Here is a 23348-nt window from a genome sequence, read left to right as displayed (position 1 = left end):
AGTAAATAATGTGCATGGTGTCACACCCGTCACAAAATTTGTCAAACCCGTCACAGGCAAAGAAATGTTTATTAAAGAAGTATGTAGTAATATTTTTAGAAACTGAAAACATGTAAATGTCGAGTAAAGTTTGCTTTGTGAAAATAAAATAAAACTGTTTCAGTAAGGCCTTCAGTTTTCTTAAAGACCGAGGAAAGTCCTAAAGTCAAGTCTCAGAAGTGTCACACCCGTCACAATTACAAAAAAGGTATTTTCTGTAGCTGAAAATTTTGATGGAGGAGGAACGTTCTGAAATTAAGAACGCGTCCGTTATTAAGAATGTCCGTTATTGAGAAGTAATATTGCCATTAAACCCCATGTCCTGTATTTCTGGAGGAGAATTTAAAATTGTCCGTAGTTTAGAGGTGTCCGTTAGGAGAAGTTTTACTGCATAAAATATCCACTTTCTTGATTAACCTGACGTTTATCTTTTGTAAAAACAATCGAACGTAATTAATGTGAGCTATCGACTACTCACGAATCACTGAAGATAAAAAAAATATATAATATAGTCATAGATCTATCTAGTGCTATACGTAGGTATTCCTGTAACATAATCACGGTCATCTGTTTCGGACCAAACAACTGAAACTGAACATTCAATGCATCTTAACCACTAATAGCCTATCTCAGATTCAAGAAAAGAAAAAAAAATATATGTGATTTATGGTTCCGATGAGCATATCGAGTAGCGACTTTCATTACTTAAAATATATATTGGAGTGGACCGTTTATTGGCCTGTTGCCATTAGCAATCGAACCATTCGATGCCTCTTCATTACTCACAATATACAAATATGAAATTTCATGGACCAGAGGAAGTTCTAAGTGTCTGTATAGTCTAATGATCTTGATAGATATGTCTGCCTGCCAATTCAAGTCCAAAAATTGACAATACAAATCGATAGTATAAAGAGACCTATGGATAACAAATAAATTTAGATAGATAAATATTTTTTTTATTTACTACAGATCAAGGTTCAGCCACAGGCTGCTCTACCACCTAACCTCTGAGAGAGAGAGAGAGAGAGAGAGAGAGAGAGAGAGAGAGAGAGAGAGAGAGAAGATTTTGCTATTAACAAAACTGCGATCAATCCAAATATAAAAAGTTGTAAAGAAATCTGATTCAAATACTACATTATTATGATACGTTACGTCTTACTTAAAATTACGTGAATACTTTTTTACATTTATCATTATTCTATATTAAAAGATGGGTGACAATGAAAGGAAGTTATTTTCAAGCTTCTAAATACCTTAAATAAGTTAATATGTTGTTTGTTAATCGTAAATGTGAACTGCAGGGTGAGTCCAAAAGTTCCTTCCACCCTCTATAAAATATAAAATAGTTATATAGGGTACAATTGGTCTCATGATATAAACAGGCCAGGCCAAAGGGAACCATAGTTGTGTGCGTCAACCGGATGTTCGCCACATACTGTTGGGCGAAATATTGACTTCAACTCGAAGATCTTAAATGGAAAGAGGGTGATGCGATATGTCAAATCAGGATAAAATTTCACAAGAAATGCAGTGGTGAAGGTTTCTTCAACACATTTTAACCAGAAGTAGGTTATATGCATATCTTTCACTTTCTAATCAATATGCTGCTAATGTTTCTTTATGCATGATCGTAAACGTTTCTCCCGCTTACCCAGAACATTTTGCAATGTAGGAAGTGTGACCTCATCGCAAGAAACAATGCGGTCTCTCCTAACTCAGATGGTCAATATCACGGATTTTTATATACGATCGTCATCAAATGTTCCCAAAGGTTAAATAGGGTCAAAGGTGCTAAAACCGGAGAACGCACAGACCATTCAACAGATCCCCGGCTTCCAATCCATCTGCCTGGAAATTTAGCGTGAAGAAACTGTCTCACAACGTTCCCATTGTGTGGCGGCGCTCCGTCCTGCAGAGAAAACTGGGAAAATTATCGTATTCAGTAAGCAAGGATGATAATACCTGTTAGCTTAACAAATCCAAGTAGCCCTCAGCATTAAAGGTTCCGTCGATGAAAAATGGATCTACAAATCGAGTTCCCCACGCCGCACCACACTATTAGCTTACCAGCACCAACCATTCAGCTGCGATCTGTCCAATGTGGGTTATCGGATGACAAGTATAGCATATTCTGTCTCTCCATGAACATAAAAATTAGCCTTTTCATTCCAAAGGAAGCGTCACACTGTAATTTCTCGAGACACCATTTATAATATTCAATTCTTCGTGGATGTCGCTGATTAAAATCATGTGCAATGGCACTTGAACTTTTCTCCCTAGACATCAGTATGATTTCGATTCGTTACTCACGTGTTACAGGCATTTTAAAACTTTTTTTTTACATTTCGAAAAGGTGAAAATAGTTACAACTTTAACTGCTTAGTGGTTAAAGATACGCTGAAAAAGTTTTCACCCCTGCATTTCTCATGAAATATTAACCTGATTTGATTTCCATTAATATTTTTAGTTTGTTGAATTCAATATGGTGGCCAACAATTTGGAGGATCTCTGCTTGACACACACAACTATGGTTCCCCCTGGGTCTAACCTGTTTCTATCATGACTAATTGCACCCAGTATAACTCTTTACATTTTATAGGGGGAGTTAAGGGACTTTTGACTCAACCTGTACATTCGTAAGTTATCTATGTAAAGTTATGTTATATATGATAGAAATGTTCAATTGGTACGCATTCCTTATGTTTAGTTTCAGGAATGTTCTTGTCATGTAGGTTGGATGTCATTACAAATTTGCACAATACTATTACAATTCTAAAGTTGTTTCTTCAAATTATGGATTATGGAGAATTCAAACTACTTCGTATGTAAATTCAGCTTCAATTGGTTCATTTTATCTGCAAAAACGATGGAATTTTATGATTCCCATTTAAGAATTGTCTAATACAGTAAAACCTCGTTAATCCGAACAACGATAAGTCGGACTTAGCTTAATCCGGACAGGAAAAAGGCAAATAGAAACAAAAAAAGCAGAATGCATGGTTTTAAATGTGGCTAGAAGTCGACAAGAGAACTTCCCAAAAAAAAGGCAGTCAACCACTGATGAAATTCTGTTTCCCGCAGACTTTGCACTGTACTGTATAGTGTATTTAGGTCTATGCCCTTTAAATACACCATAATAAACGTGTTTTGTTGCTATAAACGGAGTTTTAATACACTTTCTACTGTTCTTTTAGGTAATTTCAGTTAATCTCGACTTTCGTTAAACCGGTCAACTTATCACCCCCATTAGTTCGGATTAACGAGGTTTTACTCTATCTGTCTATATGTTACTGGCAATAGTTCCTTATTTAGCACGCAGCCTTTTATTCTAATAATACATTTCGAGAGATCGTCTCTTCTCACGTCTTCAGGCGTTTCTTCCCTCCTTTTAAGCGATGGAGATGTTTCTGTAAAGTTGAATTTCATTAAGAGAGAACATGCCCAACATCATGCCTTTTCATTCCAACGGAAGCGTTACACTGTAAAAAAGAACGTACAGAATATGTCAATAGAATTTCACATACCATGTACAATGTCAATGCAGAAGAGCTTATTTAGGAGAATTATTATTATTATTATTATTATTTATTTGTTCAGCACAGGATACATTTCCCAATTATGTTGAACATAATACACTGTGAATAAATAATAAGATAGAAGAGAGAAAAAAAGAATACATGAAAGTATGAACGTCTATGTACACAATATTTACATCAATTTATGAACTTATTGTTGTGATTATCTTTTTATTCAGCACACTACGTGAGTCTGTGAACATATCAAAGTCTACAGTTTTTAATAGTTCATTCACCGTGTCCTGCATGCACACTGCAGGTGAAAACCTATGCGTGTTGACCCTTGACCTCTCCTTGTAGAATAATTTTCGGTTTCTTGTACTGTGTCGGTCTACATTAAAGTTTATACTTTCTAACAGTGCAGAACACTCACAGCCGTGATTAATCAGTTTCTGTAAAAAATGACATCACTGACGACTCTTCTGTTGAACAAAGTTTCCAGACCGAAATGCTTGCATAAAGATGTATGGTTATTTTTGTGATATTCAATGTTCACCTTGAAGCACATCCATTTCAGAAACTGCCTTTGGACGCTCGCCACTTCCTCTTGCCATGTTTTGTACTGTGGATTCCATATGGGACTGCAGTATTCCAGTACTGGACGAACGAGTGCGACGTATATTTTTACAACAGTAGGCACAGAAAAATTAAACAGACAATTTCTTCTAATGAAATCAACTAGCTTTATACACCTTCTCACTAAGGCTTGATGATGGGTGTTGAACGACAGGTCAGATGTGAAGTGGACACCGAGGTCAACGAGAACTCTCGTACGCCTCACCGTCGAGCTGCCAATTTTATACTCGTGTGTAATGGTTGTTTTCTTGTTGGTGAATGACATTAAGTTGCACTTATTCACATTTATGATCATTGCCGTCTGCTTACACCAGTTTGCGAAGGAGTTTAGGCCTTCCTGCAGCGTGTGACAGTCATTCAATGAGCTGATTGGATAGTACAGTTTCATATCGTCTGCGTACATTAGAATATTGACATTTTGCAGGTGGCTCAAAATATCGTTGACGAACAGAAGGAAAAGGTATGTACCTAAATGGATCCCTGGGGGACTCCCGACGAGAGAATTCTGTAGAAAAGGAAGAAACAGAAAGATCGAAAGTTACTGAAAATGCATGGAATGAATTCTGTACAATAAAGTGGAGTAATATTACAACATGACGAACGAGATCGGAAACAAAGAAGAAACCCACACTTATCCCTAACCTGAAACTAAATAACCCATCCCGGTGTCGATTTGCATTTGATTTTTCTTATTTTGCGTCGTCTTTCTAACAATTTCGACTAATCGCGACAATGAGAATGAGGGATGGTTAGATGAAATTGACAGAGAACACGGATGCCCAGGCAGGGAATCGAACGCTACGACTTCTGTGGCGAGCCAGATGACTTTCCAGTATCGAGTCGAATAGTGAACATTAAATAGCACAGAATTCTGGGAGAGTTCGTAGATAAGGTATTTGTATTATTTGTTAGTAGCTTTTCTTCACTTTTCGGTGAATCGCGACTATGAGAATAAACTTCTGAAACACTCACATAGAACCACACATGACCAAACCAAGACTCGAAGACCATCGGATAAGCAGTAGATTAGTTGAGATGCCTGTTTTATTGAAGAAGTAATTAAAATTTTCATTTATTTATTTTTTTAAATTGTGGAAAGCAGAAAGGAATGAAACATACAAACATATTACGAATATGACGACGTGTTTGTATTAGCAGTTTTTGAACATAAAATAAAAATAACAAACCGAAACACAATTAACAATGACCACCTCCGTTACCAAGCGGGTTCAGTGGTCGTGTCACGATCTTGCAACGGAAGGTTTGACATTCGATTGCTGGCCTGGACATTGCATTAATTCCATATAATCCCATTCACCATCCCTCTCGTCACGTTTAACGTGGTGAGACACGAAAACGACTTAAAATTAAAACTGAGAATGTAATTAACAACGATTGTCGAAGTTGCATTTAGGGTATTCTTCGCTTTTCAAACCTTTTAAGATAGTAACGATGACAATGGACGATGCTTAGATTATAAAGGTGAAAATAAACGATATCCTACGTTACGCCCTGGACTCTAACACAGATCCATAGACTTCAAGTGATTGTCCCTGGGAAGGTAGAAGTATGATTTTTTACATAACCCAAAACAAACTCCATGAGCTCTTAAAGCTGAAATTGGGCGTTAAAAAGATCGCATTACCTAAAACAAGAATCTGTTCCTCGTCGCAGATTGCTTTAATGTTGATAACATTCGATTTGCAAAATTAAGAAAAAAAGAATCCTTTCTCGCAGTTTATATCTCTTCCTTGCATTTCCCTTTGAAGCATCTCCCTGTGAGTTATCGGCTGGTCTTTCGAATGCAAAACGCGGAGTGCGTACGTGCCAGCGGTTGACACCGGAGGTCCTCGGCCAATCCTTCGCCGTCGTGATTTATCATCTCCGCCGACCCCAACCACACTAACTCTTTTTACGCTCCGCAACGGTGATTTGTTTCAGTTTGTCAAGATGGCTAATGGAAGCGGGCAACTTTTCGCTTAAGAGTTTTCTGAGCATTTCTCGGCGATTTTTCCCTCGCGATTCCGTCCGGAGCTGCTCAGTATTCCTAGAATGCGTTTCCCTCTCTCTAAATATTTCTGCTGCCGAAGAACAAACACCGATCGCCGAGGCAAATAGGTCAAGATCTCTCTTTCAACGGGAAGACCAAGAACAATATAATTATTATGTCTCCAAACAACGCGTTATTATCGCTCAACGCGGTAAAATAATAACAGCATGTTCCACGTCATTTATCCCCAACTGGAAAGGGGATGACACGGGAGTTTCAAGAGCGCGTGAAGTTTGTTCAAAGATGCAAGGTGGAAAACGACGGACATTTTGACAACCTTCAGTGTGCCCCCTTATCTTTGCACCTTTTGCTAAAATATGTTCGCACAACGGGAGATGAAGAGATCAACGCTGATGATCATTGCTGCTGTAAGAACATTGGGAATATGTTACTGAATTTGAAAATATTTTAGTCAACAAGGGAAATGACATGAGCTCCCCTCTTTCCGTTTTTCGCTATGTTCACTAACAACGGAGTTGCCTATGGGACTGGATTTTTTAATCACGTAGTATTTCTAAGAACTGGGAATGTAAATATCAGTCAGCTTCATGTACGTTCATTCAAACAATAATGTTTCTATATTAAATTTTCATTTCTATTATACTTTAACTTTTGAATTATAGGGATTTATCCATCAAAACATATAACACTATACCTAACCTACTCTAACCTAACCTAAATCTAACATGTAGTATCTCTGGATACCATTAACACCACATTTCAAATTTTTCTACAGTTATTAAGTAATAGCGTATATATAATATTGAGTAATAGTAATGTCACATACGTTTCTGAAAATATTAACAGACTCATTTTTGTGAAAATGGCTCACAAATTTTGATTTTACCACCATATTTTTTTTCCTCTGGCATAGGCATGGAAAATTCTGTATCTCGTGCGAAAGAGCTCTACAAGACCTTTCCAATGGCGTTTGAATAGCTTGTATATAGATGCCCTGCTATCTAAAATATTGCAATTTAAATTAACAAGATAGTGAAAAAATTGGTAACTATCGCACATTTTGTACCCGTATAAGTTTGGAAATATGAGAGATATGGATCTGCAACTTTGCATAGTCAAGTGAAGTGGCCCTTTTAGTATCAAACGAATCACAAATTAAGGTTGACGACTTTCTTGAATTGGCCAGGAATGACCCTACAAAACCATTTTGCACACAGAACCTAAAACGTGTTAATTGAACTTATATATGTTGACTCCAGTAACAAATTAACGTGCATAAACTGCAAATGATGCATTTTAGGAATGTCAAAATACAGACAGAAATGCATAAAGGGAACTTTTATCAGCTGGTGCTCCGTGCGATGCACTATTAATGCATCAATTAGGAAGATCAGACAAGATAATTTCAAAGATAACAACATTTCACTTTAATGCATCAATTAACAGCTAAATGTGTAATCCCACCTGAAGTCGATTTCATTCCAGACTTTCACCAGTAAGTCAGGCGTCGCTTCTGCCGCGGTGGCGTTAATTCGAAGTCTCAGCTCAGCAAGATCAGCAGGTAAAGGTGGTACAAAAACCCGATCTTTAATGGAACCCCACAAGAAAAAAATTTACGGGGCCAAATCTGGGGAGCGAGGTGGCCATGCAACCAGTCTCAACGAAAGTTTGGTGCCAAGAGTAAATTGTATGCCTACTAGGAGGCGCCTTACTCCGTACGAAACTTAGGTTGCACTGCAGTTGCTGATTGCGTCTCGTGAAACCAAAACACACACGGAGCACGTTCCGCACCAGTAAAAGTAGCCATTTTCAAGAACAAAGCTGACAGCACTAGTGGACTACTTGAGTCAAACCTTGATGTGTTCTGCTTTGCAATGCCACCTCAACCGATTCTGTAATTTATCTCAATAAATTTCTATATGCATTCAAAGTTGTAAAGTCCTTGTTGAATCACCCTGTATTCTTGAAAATGATGCATATGAAGGTATTTACACAAGATTCACTTCATATTCACTACATTTGACCATTTCCAAGGTAGAATTTAGTTTGGTAACCTAAACCTTAAAGAAGCTGTAACACACAGCAGGAAGTATTTTGAAGAAAATCGTGCTCCCAGTACAGCCAGGTTCCTTTGCTGACGACAGTCCTGTTAAGTATGTGACCTGGTGAGGCTGTAAAATCCAACCATATCGCAGGAGGCACCAATGTAATGTCCTAATTAGTATTCCGCTCTGTTGTTCAGAACTCACCTAAACGAACATCAGCTTTTGCCCACCGCTTCGTAAAAAAACGCTCTCCCTTGAAACAGGAAGTTATAAAACCAAAATTGATGCTAACACAATTGTACAACTACAAGCTTTACACGGAGAGTCAAAATTCGCATTTTGACTTTTTGTCGGAGACCATCAAATCTCCATACGAGATTCGCCGCGGAAGGTAAAAACTGGATGGGGCTTTCGCACTTCTTTCTGCCTCCCGAATGGGAGCGCGTTAATAGCATTGTGCGCATACGCGCTTGTGTGCTGATGGACAATGGAGGTAATTAATGCCTTTTTGAAAGTAGCCCAACTGGTTTTCAGATTTAATTGCCTTCTTCTCCCCCCGCGCATGCATTTGATCATCGGCCCCTCCACGCCAGATGCAGAGCCGGTGGAAGCAACTTGTGGCCTGCGAGGGGCTGCCAGCAACGAGAGGATTTGATGAATGGCGGCAGCTTTTCTTACTTCTATCTGTGAAGTAATCGCCAACAATATACAATACTAAATTAAATAGCCTCCTCTCTGATCCATTATTGCAGCTTTGGCTTTTGGCAACATTTTGATCAACTTATAAGCTTGTGGTGTTCTGATCTGAAACGTGGGTCTGAGTTGGAACAAGTATTTGTAATATTTATTTATCGTTCTCTTCTAGAAATTTCGTGGAGTAAGGGGTGACACTTTCAAAGCCATCCAAATATCAACCTCCCTTCTACGTATCACACGCTTGACTGCATTTTGCAGACTAGCGAGGCTCTGGCGTCTGGCCTCACAGCCAGTGTTGTGTCATCCCTTCGTTCATCTCATCTTATCACAATTCATCCTCATCTTTGCGATTAGCCAAAAGTGACAGAAATGCGAAGTAAACTAAAGGAAATCAATCAGTCAATATTATGGAAGTGTCGTAACAAAATTTGCTGCCGTGACTCTAAATTAGATTTAAACAAAGTGTTGCTGAATCAAATGATCATTAATGAATTACATTCAACCTTGCATTTTCAAGAATATAGAATCAATTTCAAATATTACGTTTTCCTTCGTTAAGAAAAACGAAGAAAGTTTGCAATATTATTGTGAATTACGTTTAAATGTTGTTAGTTGTACCCAGTCGTCTTCATACCAACTGCAGCAGAGATTACATTCTGATCGGAAATACATAATTATTAAAAATTCAGCCCTTTCTCTACATACTTTGCACCATGATGAATCATGCACATATTTACGTATATATTGGTTCAGCATCTGTCCTAGAAATCGAAGATTGGACTGTGACGATCTAACAAAACCGCAGGCGAAAAAAGGAGGCCGTGAAAATTAGAAAGGAGAGATATATCCTAGCAGAGGATGTTCGGAAACCACTATGAGATCCCTCTGGAGGGGCTAAATTGCTAGACAGGCCACAGCGTCGCCGGAACGAAATCATACCGTATAAAACATATACCACTTGTTTACCGAAAACCGAAAAGTTCCACCTGCACCTTCTGAAAACCAATTGGCACCTTGGTAATGGAACGCCGGCGGACAATGCGTAACACCTGCTCGACCAAATCACGTCCGACCAGGGACCTTCCCCAGGCTCCCAGCCTGTTTGATTGCACTTTTGTGTTGATCAATTTTGCCTGCTCGACCACAAGAGGTAATCCCCGTAAGGGCAAGGTGAGCAGAAGAACCATAATGACTCTTTCCCTCTAGAGTCATTTGTCTGTTACTAAGCACATCTTTCTGGGTGACAAAACAGTTTTCACATATCATAAATAACGCCCGCCCGAATTTCAATCATACAAATTTTAATTCAATTACGATTCGACATTCTCCCGCTGAAGTGTACTTGTAAATCTTGTAAAGCCTATAATAAGAGAATGATTGCTGATTTTATCTGGTCCAGTAACAATAGCAAAGGCGAACGTGTGTCTTATTGTGCGAGAAACTTCCCAGATTTGCAGTGCATAACTCTATATTTGTCTTGCGATTATAATTGTATTGCTCACATCAAATCTGCCACGTCATCATCATCTTAGGGCTTTGTCCTTGAGATAAAAGGAAGATGAGCTAAGGGATCATTTGGAATAAGAAGACAGGGTGAAGAGAAATTTTTACGGGCTGTAACAATACTTTACAGATGATGACGGAATGTTCTCAACACTTCATGTTATTGGCTAAGATTCTTTGCGCGTACTTTGCTCTCAAAAGAAGGAATGAAGGAAGGGGGTGCCAATGAAAGAAGAGCGATACACATAGACCAAGTCGAGGACTCCCGCCGTGTTGGGAAGAGTGTGTAAATACAAGAGAAACCTTTTTCTCTTTCTGCTGTTTCGCAGCGCGTTTAATGGATACATCTGAAGACAAAGAATTTTTTTCTTTTATTTATTTCTTCCAAACTTTAAGAACGGCACGTAAACCTTCACTTCCAACATCCCGCTTTTTTTTTTTTGGCTCTCCCCACCTACTTGAACAAGTGCAAAGAAAAGTGTAGAAACAAATGTTTGCTCTTTGTTCCCCTAGTGTAAAAAGACCATGGGAGAGGATTGGATTTTGACGAAAGTAGATGCCGTTTGTCGTCACGAATTCGGCCTCCTGAGGTCAAACAGGTTCCGATTTAAAGGAGACGTTTAGAAGAGATTCGTTGTGGTTATAGTGATACCATTTCCTGCAGAGATCCACCTTGTCCGTCATCACAGACTCCTGCAACAGGCGCGCATCTGGCAGCAAAGAACTGGAAGATCCAACTTTGACAATTGGCCATGACAAGCATAAATCCTTTCCACAAGAAGCCTTCCCGGAACAAGCACAGTCCGTTCTGGGCGTGCCACGACTAGCGTGTTTCATATGACGAATTCGGTTCGTATGATCTCATTCATTGCTCGGTAAGTTCTTTCATCTGGCATCGCTAATTACTTTCCACTCATTACCTTACCCCCAGGATAGCGAGTTTGGTTACCATTACATCAAGAAGGTAAGCCCAAAATGTTGAAGCACAAAGTTTTCAAACAAAAGTCCGTCCTCTGTGAAAGCAGAAGCTTACGTTAATGGAAATTATCCGTACATCCTCATCAAGTTGCCTATTGAAAATTTTTCACAGTCTTTGTATCTGAACAACTTGCTCAAAATAGCTAAATGAAAAGAATCTAAGTTTTTACTCATGGATTCTAGAAACTTTTGTCTATGATATCACAGAGTTTCATGTTTGGCGCTTCATCATGTCAGTTAATATCCTTATTAACAACACACAATCTTAATCAAGATTATCTCTGTCAGTTTAGCATTTTTGAGTTTCGTTTCAAGTATATTTTATGCACAAATATACTAATCGGGACTGGACCTACAGTTTAAAGTATTTGTGATAAATAAGTTATAATATAACAAACCACATAAAGTACATTACTTGCTACTTTCTAACCAAATCTTCCTTTACAGTGTTCAACGATCTCTGCTTCCAACTGAAATTCTTCCCTATTCGTCTGATTCCATTATCTGCAACGCTCTGTCACTACAGTGTCCACATATTGCAATCATTTTTTTTCTTTTCTCACAACACATTCTCGTTTCTTCTATTTTCAATAACTTAAACTCTGCACTTATCCTCCCCCCTCTCAAAATCTTGATATCTTCATTCCCTTGAATATTCTTTCTGCAATCAAATAATGAAGTAAAACTGATGGACCTTACACACAATTTTCATATAATCTAAAGCAAGTACGTCCTCCAACATTATCTTATCAAAAACCGTTCATGTGGCGAACAGAAGTAGGCAAAGGGATGTAAAGACACCCAAATGACTACCTCCCTTCCGCGTAGTACACCCTGGACTGCATTGTGAAGACTAGTGAGGCTCTGGCGCCTTGACTCACGGCCAGTATAATCCTCCGTGAGACTCGTGTTGTGTCGTCCATATGTGTTTGTGATTATCCATTCATCCAGTTCATCCTATCATCCTCATCTTCTCGATCAGCCAAAAGTGGCACAAAAGGGAAGGAAAATAAGTCAAATCAAAATAAAAATAACAGTAGGCAAAATGTTTCCCTATAAATATTGTCTATTAAAACCAATAGACTATAACATGTAATGTTCTTTCTGTGATCTTTCTGGAATACTCTTCAAATGATTATTGCAGGATCTTTTTGCCTCTGATCTGCAGCAATATTCATCAGTTCATATAGTAAGAGATCTATTAGTATTCCTTTTCACTAATTCCTACAATATTCCCTCTAGTGCCGACCTTCGTGGCGGAGTGGTTAGCACAGCCCGCTAGGACGCCAGGGTTTCAGAGTTCGAATCAATCCGGGCCTGGGTATGGCTGTTTTGTGGGTGTCCCTTCATTAATTTCATCAATCACCCTCATCTTCACGATTAGCCAAAAGTGGCAGAAAAGCGAAGCAAAGAAAATCAAATCAATCAATAATTCATTCTAGTTGTGTAACATGTACAACGAAAAATAAAAGGATAAAATACATGGTTGCCCAGAAAAAGGTAACCGAACACATAATACAGGGTTTCTATAAATTAGTTATACAAAAGTCACCGTTAATTGTGAAGAAAGTGTATGTGTAACAGAAATGGTTTATACATCAATGAATACAGCATATCTTCAAGTTTATTTTCGCACGTTGTTAGTTTCAGACGCCGCCACTGGAGGTGAGCGTTTGTTTATCTTAGACAATACCGACTTGGATTGGTCGGGGTGGAACGATTCCGTGGCCTGATTGGGCCCATGGATTCCTCTATCTGGAATTACATTAAAGAACGTGTGTTTGTTTCCCCTCTTCCCAGCAACGTCGACGAGGTGGCCACGGAATCGTTCCACCCCGACCAATAGCCCACCTGAGTCTTACAGTTGTTCTGAATCATGAGATCCTTAGGTCGTCGCTTTAACCCAAACGTTAGACAATCCGAACCCATGGCTGTAGTCGCCGTATACTCTCTTGTAAAACTTACTCATTAGAGTATACCTTCTGCTAAAATGCGAATACCTTCTATTTTCGTTTCGTTTATATTTTGCTCCAGTGAGCTTATAACAGTCAAATACTCTTGCTTTCAGGCGATCGGGAACATAATGTTCACAAGGCCCACCAGTTAATCAGTTCATGCCTCAGGAATATGTGAAGATCTGGTTGCAAAACCACCTCGGTGCAAATTATGCTTATTTTAGAGTTTGTGAAAAACGTTCTTGTGTCAAGTGTGGTGACGATCAAAGAGGCCTATTGGACTGTTTTCGAGAATATAGGTAGAAACAGCTCCAGACGAAGACTCTCTTGGTCAATGTAAGCAGTGACTCTTCAAAGTATTTTTTCCAAGTTCTTCACTTTTAGTGTTATTAGCAGTATTATTAAAGTTATTTACAGTATACAAACTAACAATTCAGAAAAGCAATATCAACAAGAAAATAAAATACAAGAACATGCTAGACTGTATTCAGACAGTAGGCGTAGTAAGTTATTTGGGTGAGTCTTTTAAAAGAGGCCCCGTGGAAAATGTGCTCCTTGCTTGTAGGCAACCCTGGTACACCGAAGAGAAGAGCGGGACAGAGAACAGTCCAGGATATGTCATGTCATGTCATGTTGTCGAATATGCTTGGCACCGATATCCTGGACTGTTCTCTAACCAGCTCTTCTCTTCGGTGTACCAAGGTTGCCTACATGCAAGGAGCGCATTTTCCACGGGGCCTCTTTTAAAAGACTCACCCAGTATATACTAGCAACCTTGAACCTGATTTTTTTATATCTCTATTATCTTTATCATTGAATGTATTGTATAATTGTATCAGTTAAGTTTATTATAATTATTATGAATGAGTACAATGTCAGAGTTAATAATAATATTTATGTAAGTGTAAACAAAGTTGTGATTACAGAAAACATTTTAATTTCGGTAAGATCTCATTCATGAGATTACAACTGTACTCAGCCTGTGTTAAATGCATTGTCAGGCTTTAGTTTATAGAACGCTGTAATTGATCATCTGCCTGTTCTGTTCTTAATAAAAAAAAACGCGTTTCATATTTTAAAAATGCCTTCTTTATTGTAATATGCCTCGATTATGCCAATTATGGGTATATTATCATCAACATGAGTATTCTATGATCAAAAACTGAGAGTATACCCTCTGAAAATCTTGGGATTACAGAATTTTCCAAACCGCTCGTCCCAACATATTCGGACTCCTAGTGCCTGACGATGTGAAATACTTGCTCTAAGATTTAACTCTCACATTAACTACGACCGCCACTTATCAGGTTACAGAATGGCTTCCAGGGATTGAAACACTTGGAAGGAAGGTCGAGCCGCGTGGAAGTCGATCACAGCGCAATTACAAGTGGGTTCGCACGTAATAACAAGTTCCAGGAACAAACGAAATTCCAGAGTGAAGAACAGCGCCAATTTTCATTTAATCCTTCTCTCTTTTCACTCCGAGATCACGATGCAGCATCTTATTCTGTTCATCTGGAAAATCCTCCCCTCACGGACGGAATCAACAATATGACATTCTCTCTTCCGAAGGTCAGCCGGAGGGTCACCGGAGCCGCCCTGGACTTAGGAGATTGGCTTCGCTGGAAACTCACTCTTTGCTTCGGACGACTTCCCGATACTTGTGTGGTCCGTGGCTCTTGGAGCAAAATTCAGCTTAATACTCCCGCATCATCTACACGCGTTGGGTTCCCATCGACCGTTAGACAGCTACCAGATTCAGGTTTTCACATGGCCTGACCCAGCAATACATCCACTGACCATACCATGCAGTGTTGTATTTCCCACACTTTAGAACAAACAAGACATTGAGACATACTGAAACGTTGGGTAGCATTCCGTAATGATGGAACAATAAATTGGCTACCACCCTTAGAAAATTTGATAATGTCAAAAGACTCAAAGCGATTCCAGCAGCGACTGGTGGCTCTGAATTAGATGAAAAGCTAGAAGGGAGGGAGAAAATGGGTAATAGAAAATTAGATCAATAGTTAAAATACTTATTAGAAACTCCATTTTGCAATAAGTCATCTATTTTTTATTTAATTTTCTCTATTAGCCCATTTTCTTCCTTTTAGCTTTTCACCCAATTCAGAGCCACCATGTCGCTGATCGATTATTAATTCTATGATTCGTATTCTATTCTATGCACGTTCCACAGCCTATTTTTCGTAACGATGCAGTACCTATACATATTTTATAGACAGAGACAAACGGGAGATACCAATTTATAGAGCTAAAATGCCAAACACAGTTACTGCAAAATACTAATATTAATCAGTACATGTAATCAGCCCACAAACAGTTCACTAGAAGACTAATGTCTGCAGGAGAAGAAATTCCATACTTAACACAAATTATAACTTTATAGTAGAAGAGCCTAAGCCGAAATATCAATATGATATTGATGATCAAAACTTGCAGTTTTTCACATTTTAGGAACTTGTGAAAATAAATATTCGAATCACATTCGAATCCAAAAAAAATACTAAAAACTAAGTTAGGTATGATTATAAATGAACTTTGTAAGTATTTCTTGTTTTACAAGTTCAAAACAGAAATCAGCTGTTTGTTTAAAAATAAAATAAGGTCATTTTTTAAATATATTCCCCAAAAAGCTGCAAATTCATCAATTCTAGCACAGTTCGTATGCAGCAAAAATAAACTATCAGAACTAAATTCTAATTTGTATAAAATTGAGAAATTTATAATGCGAGTGAAAGGAAGTTTCCTTGAATCTCGAGGAGATGATTCATTTCATTCTAAACCATTATGTGACATCCTTTCTGCAATTTAAGATTTAACGGCAAAACAGCAAAAAATCAGGAAAAAATGCATGTACATATTATTTTATGTGTGTACGTATGTGTATATAGCCTATATATTGTTACATAATCAGAAAAATTGGAATTTTATGTGTAACTTTGCTTACTTCTGTGGAAACACACTTTTACATGTTAGTTTTAGGAAGAAATTAAGTTATGTTTTTGGAGGAAACATCGTTGAAGCTTCTATCTCTATGGATAAAATGTCATATAGATATGGGGAATAGAATGTAACCATATCAATTCTTCTTCAGAGAAATTTGAGATCGAACTGCAATAAATTCCCATTGGACGTTCGTATTGAAAATCAGCCTAGTGTTGGGAAGAGAAATTTCCATAATTAATGATCTACAAACAGCATCTGTAATCTTACCCCACGACTTCTAGAAAAAGACAACTGAAATGCAAAAGACTAATTGAATTAGCTTTTTGCCCTTCATCCTCGGTAGGCAAGAGGCGAGCGTCTCTGTTGTCGGCACACTTTATACTTCTTTTAAGCTCGGAATTCCTCGCCGCGTCAGGCTGTTAATAATTGCATGGAGGCCAAGTGGATAGACGGCCAACACCCAATTATTTGAAAACCTTTCGCGCGGGGAAGAGGGAGGAGGGGATAAAAGAGGGAGACGAGAAAACGAAAGGAGAGTAGGAATGAATCTTGTCGTCGAAGAGTTGGTAGGGGATTGACAGGAACAATGAAAGGTATATATAAATGCGACAATATATGAAAATCAGAATAGAACTCTATTACACAGGGTGTCTACAAATGATTGGATCGTTTTCAAATATTATTTGTAACTATAGTATTGGATGTAATTTGTTGGAATGTGGTATTAGAGGACAAGTATCTCACAAAGATTTGTTTCTGTTACACGTGCTGTACGTTTCCGCATCCTGCCGCTGGAGAGCAGCAGTAGTCACGATGGCAAGATACTGCGAGAAAGCATATGCAGTCCTCGAATTTCATGAAAGTCGCTCGGTGACAACGATTCAACAACGATTTAGAACGAAATTCAGTAAAGATTCACCCAGTGCAAACTCCATACGGCGATAGTATGAACAGTTTACAGCTACAGGATGCCTTTACAAGGCAAAATCAACCGGTCGTCCTCTAGTGCCTGAAGAAATAGTGGAGCGTGTACGGGTCAGTTTCGTGCGTAGCTTCAAAAAGTCAAAGTGGAGAGCAAGCAATGAATTGGATATTCCACAGCGACCGTATGGAAGATCTTACGGAAATGACCGAAGTAGAAGCTACGCCGCTTGCAGTTGCTGCAATCACTAAAACTCGAGGACAAAGTCATTCGCTTTGAGTTTTGTACACGATTTCAAGACTTTATGGAACAGCATGATAACGTTTGTGATAAACTTGTGTTCAATGATGAAGCAACATTTTGTCTTAGAGGCACAGTGAACAGGCACAATGTGCGAATCTTGGGAACACAATCCCCTATGTTGTCGTTGAGCATAATGACATGCTGCATAGCGTTGGGAAGAACTTTATTATAGAGTTCATGTTAGCAGAATCACAAAGGGGAAGATATCGAACACTTGTAATGTACAAAACTGTTAAGTTACTTCCTGATACTTTCAATATTGCATGTACAGTAACATCATGAAACGGCTCCAATCATTTGTAGACACCCTGTATATATACATATATTAGGGCTTCCCCGATGGCGTAGTAGTAACGTCATCACCTTGTAATCAAGGTGTACAGAACTTGTAAAGGTAGAAGAAAGGGAAAACTTTTTCAAATTCATTTCACAGTGTCTTCATGAATGAAGGTAAAGGCTCCGCACATTCTCGATTTCGGACATAAGGAAGGTGACTGTAGCTGTCTTTCTTCATGGTTGTCCCCAGGAACCCAGTGGTTAGATCGGACCTCCGGGATGGCGTAGTGGTAACGTCGCGCTTTGTAGGCGAGGGGTGCCGGGTTCGAAACCCGGTGGAGGCACATATAAGTTCAGATCCCACTTTAAACTGTAGGCCCAGTTGCGATTAGACTTTCCGTGCATAAAGTAGATAAAAAAGAAACTCAACCAAGCATTGGTTATATTCTTAATGAACTCAAGAATCTCTTCACGCATAGGAACTAACGACAAGAATTCCCATCCGAGTTCACCCACCTCGGAAATCGACACCTGTTATTCCAGATATTCAAAATTGCGGCCACCATAATATACCTGTCGTGTTAAGTATTGTGAATAGAATCTTTACTATTAAACGTTGAAGCTTGAAATAGACGGGCAAACGAAAAATCATATCCGGTAACAAACGAATCTTGTTTCTCTTTACAAGTTCTGTTATGAAAGTAGAAATATTTACAAATTAAATAATTGTCCAATTTATGACCCCTATTGAAAATAATATTATAAAAAAGATGACGTATATTATTGCGAGCGAAAAAAAAACTAAAATTAAAGTGCTCCCCTGTGCTTAGCACCACGCCATGAAGGCGTATAGGGGGTGTAGGGGTAACGCCTCACACTTTCTTGATCCGGTCGTGAGTGGGGGTGATGTGATCAACATCACGCCCCTGAAGAGCAATTGTCTAAATAATTTACTAGAGACAACGGTACGAATATTATGATATGTTATCATATTATATACCTCTCTCGCATATACGTCAGTCTGAATCTCGTAATCTAATCCAGATTCACGAATTTAGAACTTGGGTCCAGATTTTCGACCATACTTACTTCTGCCAACAATAGTTATATGCATGTGATTTTCCACTGAGTTGCGGTTGCAGATCACTTCGTTTTATATATAATTTCAATTGTCGAATTCGATAAGAAATGGGGAGGATTATCACAGGGGGAGGTAAACATGACTAAAGTTGCGCTGGTAGTTGGCGAGTCGGTCGTCAGCCAGTGCTACTATTCTCTGTTCTTTTAAAGCTGTAGTTGCAAACATTTTACTTATATGTTTTTCGATATTATGTTTGCCAAAAATTGACTTGTCATATTCCTAATGATGCAAGTATATACAATCTCTAAAATGTCAAATGGGCTGGACCTCCGCATTGTTGTGTTTGTAATGTTATTTTAAGTGTTCGGCATATTGTTCTCGAATGTGCCGATTCTACTTTTCTCAGACAGAGTGTTAAACTTTCCAACGACTTGTCATTCATGTTGGAAGATGATGACAGCGTTTTAGCAAATGTTTTTAGCTTTTGAGAAAAGCGGACCTTTTACACTGTAAAGAGTAAGGTTGTAGACTACCCTTGCTTTTTTTAATGAGTTGTGCTTGTCCTGTGCAATGCCCTTTACAACTTGCACTTTTAACCTTTCTCAAGAGATTCTTTAACTAACTAACTAACTCTTTAGCCTTCTTGAACCCGAAGGATCATGGCTGCAGCAACAGAGGCCTTCCACCTGTCCCTATTCTGAGCAAGATCTATATACCCTTTTCCATCCCTACCAATTTACTTCAGGTCCATCTCAACATTATCCCTCCATCTTCGTCTTGGTCTTCCTACAGGTCTCTTACCATCAGGTTTCCCAACAAGAATCCTGTAAACTTTCCTTTCCTATCCCATTCGTGCCACATGTCCTGTCCACCTAAGTCTGTCTTCTTGATTTAATCATTCTAATAATATCTGGACATGAATACAAATTATGTACTTCAAAATTATGTAACCTTCTCCACTCACCTGTCTCCTCGTCCCTAAAGGTCCAAATATTTTCCTAAGGATCATATTTTCAAATACTCTCAATTTATGTTCCTCTTTCAATGTAAGGGACCACGTTTCACATCCATATAATATTACAGGCAAAATTACTGTTTTGTGTATTTTAACTGTTAGTTTCTTGGATATTAAACAAGAAGACAAAAGTAACATGCATTCCCTTAATTAAGCCTGCTTTTTTTATTTCCTCTTTAATATCATTTTCATTTGTAAATATTACTCCTAAGTACTTGAATTTGAAAACTGGTTCAAACGAGCTGTTATCAATAATTATATTTTAATTATTACCTAACACTTGGTTTCGGCCTGTAAGCATATATTTAGTTTTCTCTTTGCTAACTTCCAAACCTATTTCTTTAGCTGCTTTGAAAAATATTTTAGCATTATTCTTAATTGTATTCACATCATCCCCCAGTAAGTCTACATCACCTGCATATGCTAACAGCTGAGTCACACTGTTTAATTTTAGTCCTTCGTTAGTTCTTTTACCTTCCTAACAGCGTATTCTATGGCAAAATTAAAGAGCAATGGAGATAATGCATCTCCTTGTTTTAACCCATCATGAATTATAAATTTGTCATATTTATTAATATCCACACGAACTTAACTTTCTGTTTCACTGGTGCATACTTTTATCATACTAACAAGCTTCTTAGATATTCCAAACTCGACTAATATATTATAAAATTTATCTCTTTTGACCGAATCAAATGCTTTTTTAAAATCAATGAATAACTGATGGACATTTTGATTATATTCCCACTTTTTCTCAAGTGTCTGTCTGATGTGAAAAATTTGATCTGTTACGTTTAAATCCACATTGATAATCACCTATAATTTCGTTAGCATATAGGGTTAGTCTTGCTAAAAGAATGTTAGATAATATCTTATGTGTTGTTGTAAGTAGAGAAATTCCACGGTAATTATTGCAGTTCATTTGTCACCTTTTTTAAACACAGGAACAATTATAGATTCTTTCCACTGTTGAGGGATTTCTTCTTTATTCCATATTAAACAAATTAATTTATGAATTTGACATATTAACGAATTCCCACCATATTTAATTAACTCAGCTGGTATTAAATCAATGCCAGGTGCTTTGTTATTCTTTAGCCTTTTAATAGAAGCTTTAACTTCAGTCAAGTTAGGTTCTGGAACTAAAGGTTCTGCTGTGTGGACTTCATTTACTTGTGATTTATCTCCTATGGACATTTAAAAGGTCATTAAAGTAATTCTTGCATCTATTTAAAATATCGCTTGCGTCAGACAAAAAATTGCCGTTTTATATTTTATCAAGTTTACTTTAGGTTGCCACCCCTTTCTAAATTCATTTACACCTTTATATAAATCTCCGATTTTTTATTTTTGCTCTTTGTTTCAATTTCGTTAATTTTACTTTTCAGGTAATCTATTTTTTTACTTTTAAACCTGCGGTTAACTTCTCACTTTATTCTATTATAATTGCTAAAATTTGTATCATCAGAGTTATTTAACCACCTAAGCCTAGTCTGATTTATTATTTCTATTAGGTTATGACATTCATTTTCTAACCATGGCTTACTTTTTTCTTGGTTTATGGTATCCTATACTTTCTTTAGCTGCTGATTCTATTGCATTACGTATGTGCTTCCAATTCTTATTTACGTCTGTTTCATTTATATTTTCATCATCATTTAAATCCTGCAAAATATTGAATCTATTTGACAATTTAATTTGGTAATCTTTCTTAATTCTATCATCAGCAAATTTTCCTGTATTAAATTTTAGAACTTTTAGATTTTGTTGCTTATGATTTATCACCGAGAGTCTGTACCCGTATTCCCGTACGGGCAGATTAATATCAATATATATATATACGTATATACGTATATGTGTACGAGGGATGTTCATTAAAGATTTCCCCTGACCCAGTTCTAGTTAATGTAGAATACTGAAATTGTATATGTGTAATGATACATATGTGCATAGGTCATGAGGTAATTTGCAATTCTGAACTCCTCTTAGTTTTTCTCTTACAAGTACTGAATTGAGATAAGGTATAGTGATGGATCCAGTGGAATACCAAGCAGTCATCCAGTTTCTTTACTTGAGAGGCCGCACACCAAAGAAAATGTTTGATGAGATGAAAGTGACCTATGGAGAGGATGCCCCATCGTATGACGTAGTGAAGCACTGGCATTGTCAGTTCAAGCGTGAGCCGACATCAGTAGAAACAACCCCATTCCCGGGCGACCCCAGTCAGCCATTGATGAAGACGCCATTGGGCAAGTGAAAGCCGCCATCTTGGAGGATCGCCGCATAACCGTTCGCCAACTAGCTGAAGATGTTAAGATCAGTGTGAGGTCTGTGGGAAATAGCATCCATGACCATTTGCACATGCGGAAGGTGTCTGCCCGATGGGTTCCTCGGCTACTCACACCTTTCCAAGTGCGCTGAAAGTCTGTTTTAAGACGTGGTATGGAAGAGTGCGTGGTAGAAAGGTTTTACTGAACAGTCTGTGTTAAGGAATGGTGCTGGACAGTCTGTCTAGTACTGAAAGTCGGTGTCATGAAGCGTCTGTGTTAAGAAGTCAGTGTCCTTCAGTGCTCAGAGTATTGCACGTATCATTTGAGTCACGATGAACGGGATAGTTTTCGTCACGAGATAAACTACACCTTTTTACATATAAAAGTATATATGTAACTAGTCAGTGCCCAGAAAACAGGTGTGAACTGTAACGTGTGCTCCCGCGACCTGATGCATGTGTAGGAGTCGTCACCACCGGAGGGCAGTGCGATTGACACCCCAGGGAGCAGCAGGCTGTGTCACAGAAGCCAGTGTGAGAGGATGATCGTCGGTGTTTACATTTCTGTGCTTCCTTGGCGCGGGCGGGAACTTTACTTCCGGTTTTCAATAGAATAGCATGGATTTCAAAGGCAGTGTCTTAAGAAAAGGTGACAATCATAGTGTGGCTTGTGGTTACAACACAAGGTTGGGAACAAATATTTTTATTCTAGGATCTCTACATAGTTTTCAGGCAGATCCGATATGGAAAAATCAGTGAATTCAGGCAGTAAAGTGAAAAGACTGGACACAAACAAGAGGGAATAGGCTCTATAGTCGACACTACATCACCGGAGAAATTCAAATGAAAATGTTTTACGTGTTTCGAAAATCATAATCGTCTAACGCACGTGTGTTGACTATATTTATTAATTGTCCAGAATTCCAAAAAATATTATATAATTTTATAATTTAATGTAATCTATGTAGAATAAAGTATTTTCTTGAACGACACTTGCAAAAAAGTTAATAATGAAATACAATAACTGTGCGATTCATTATTGTAACTGTTGTGCTGGATATGCACCTGAATAGCATTAATAAATAAATAATAATACATTTCGAATAACAGTAGTTTATTTCATTAGTTTAG

This window comes from Lepisma saccharinum, chromosome 11 (assembly GCF_977018435.1).
Source record: "Lepisma saccharinum chromosome 11, izLepSacc3.1, whole genome shotgun sequence".
NCBI classification, from domain to species: Eukaryota; Metazoa; Arthropoda; class Insecta; order Zygentoma; family Lepismatidae; genus Lepisma; species Lepisma saccharinum.
Note: the sequence above shows the minus strand (reverse complement) of the source record.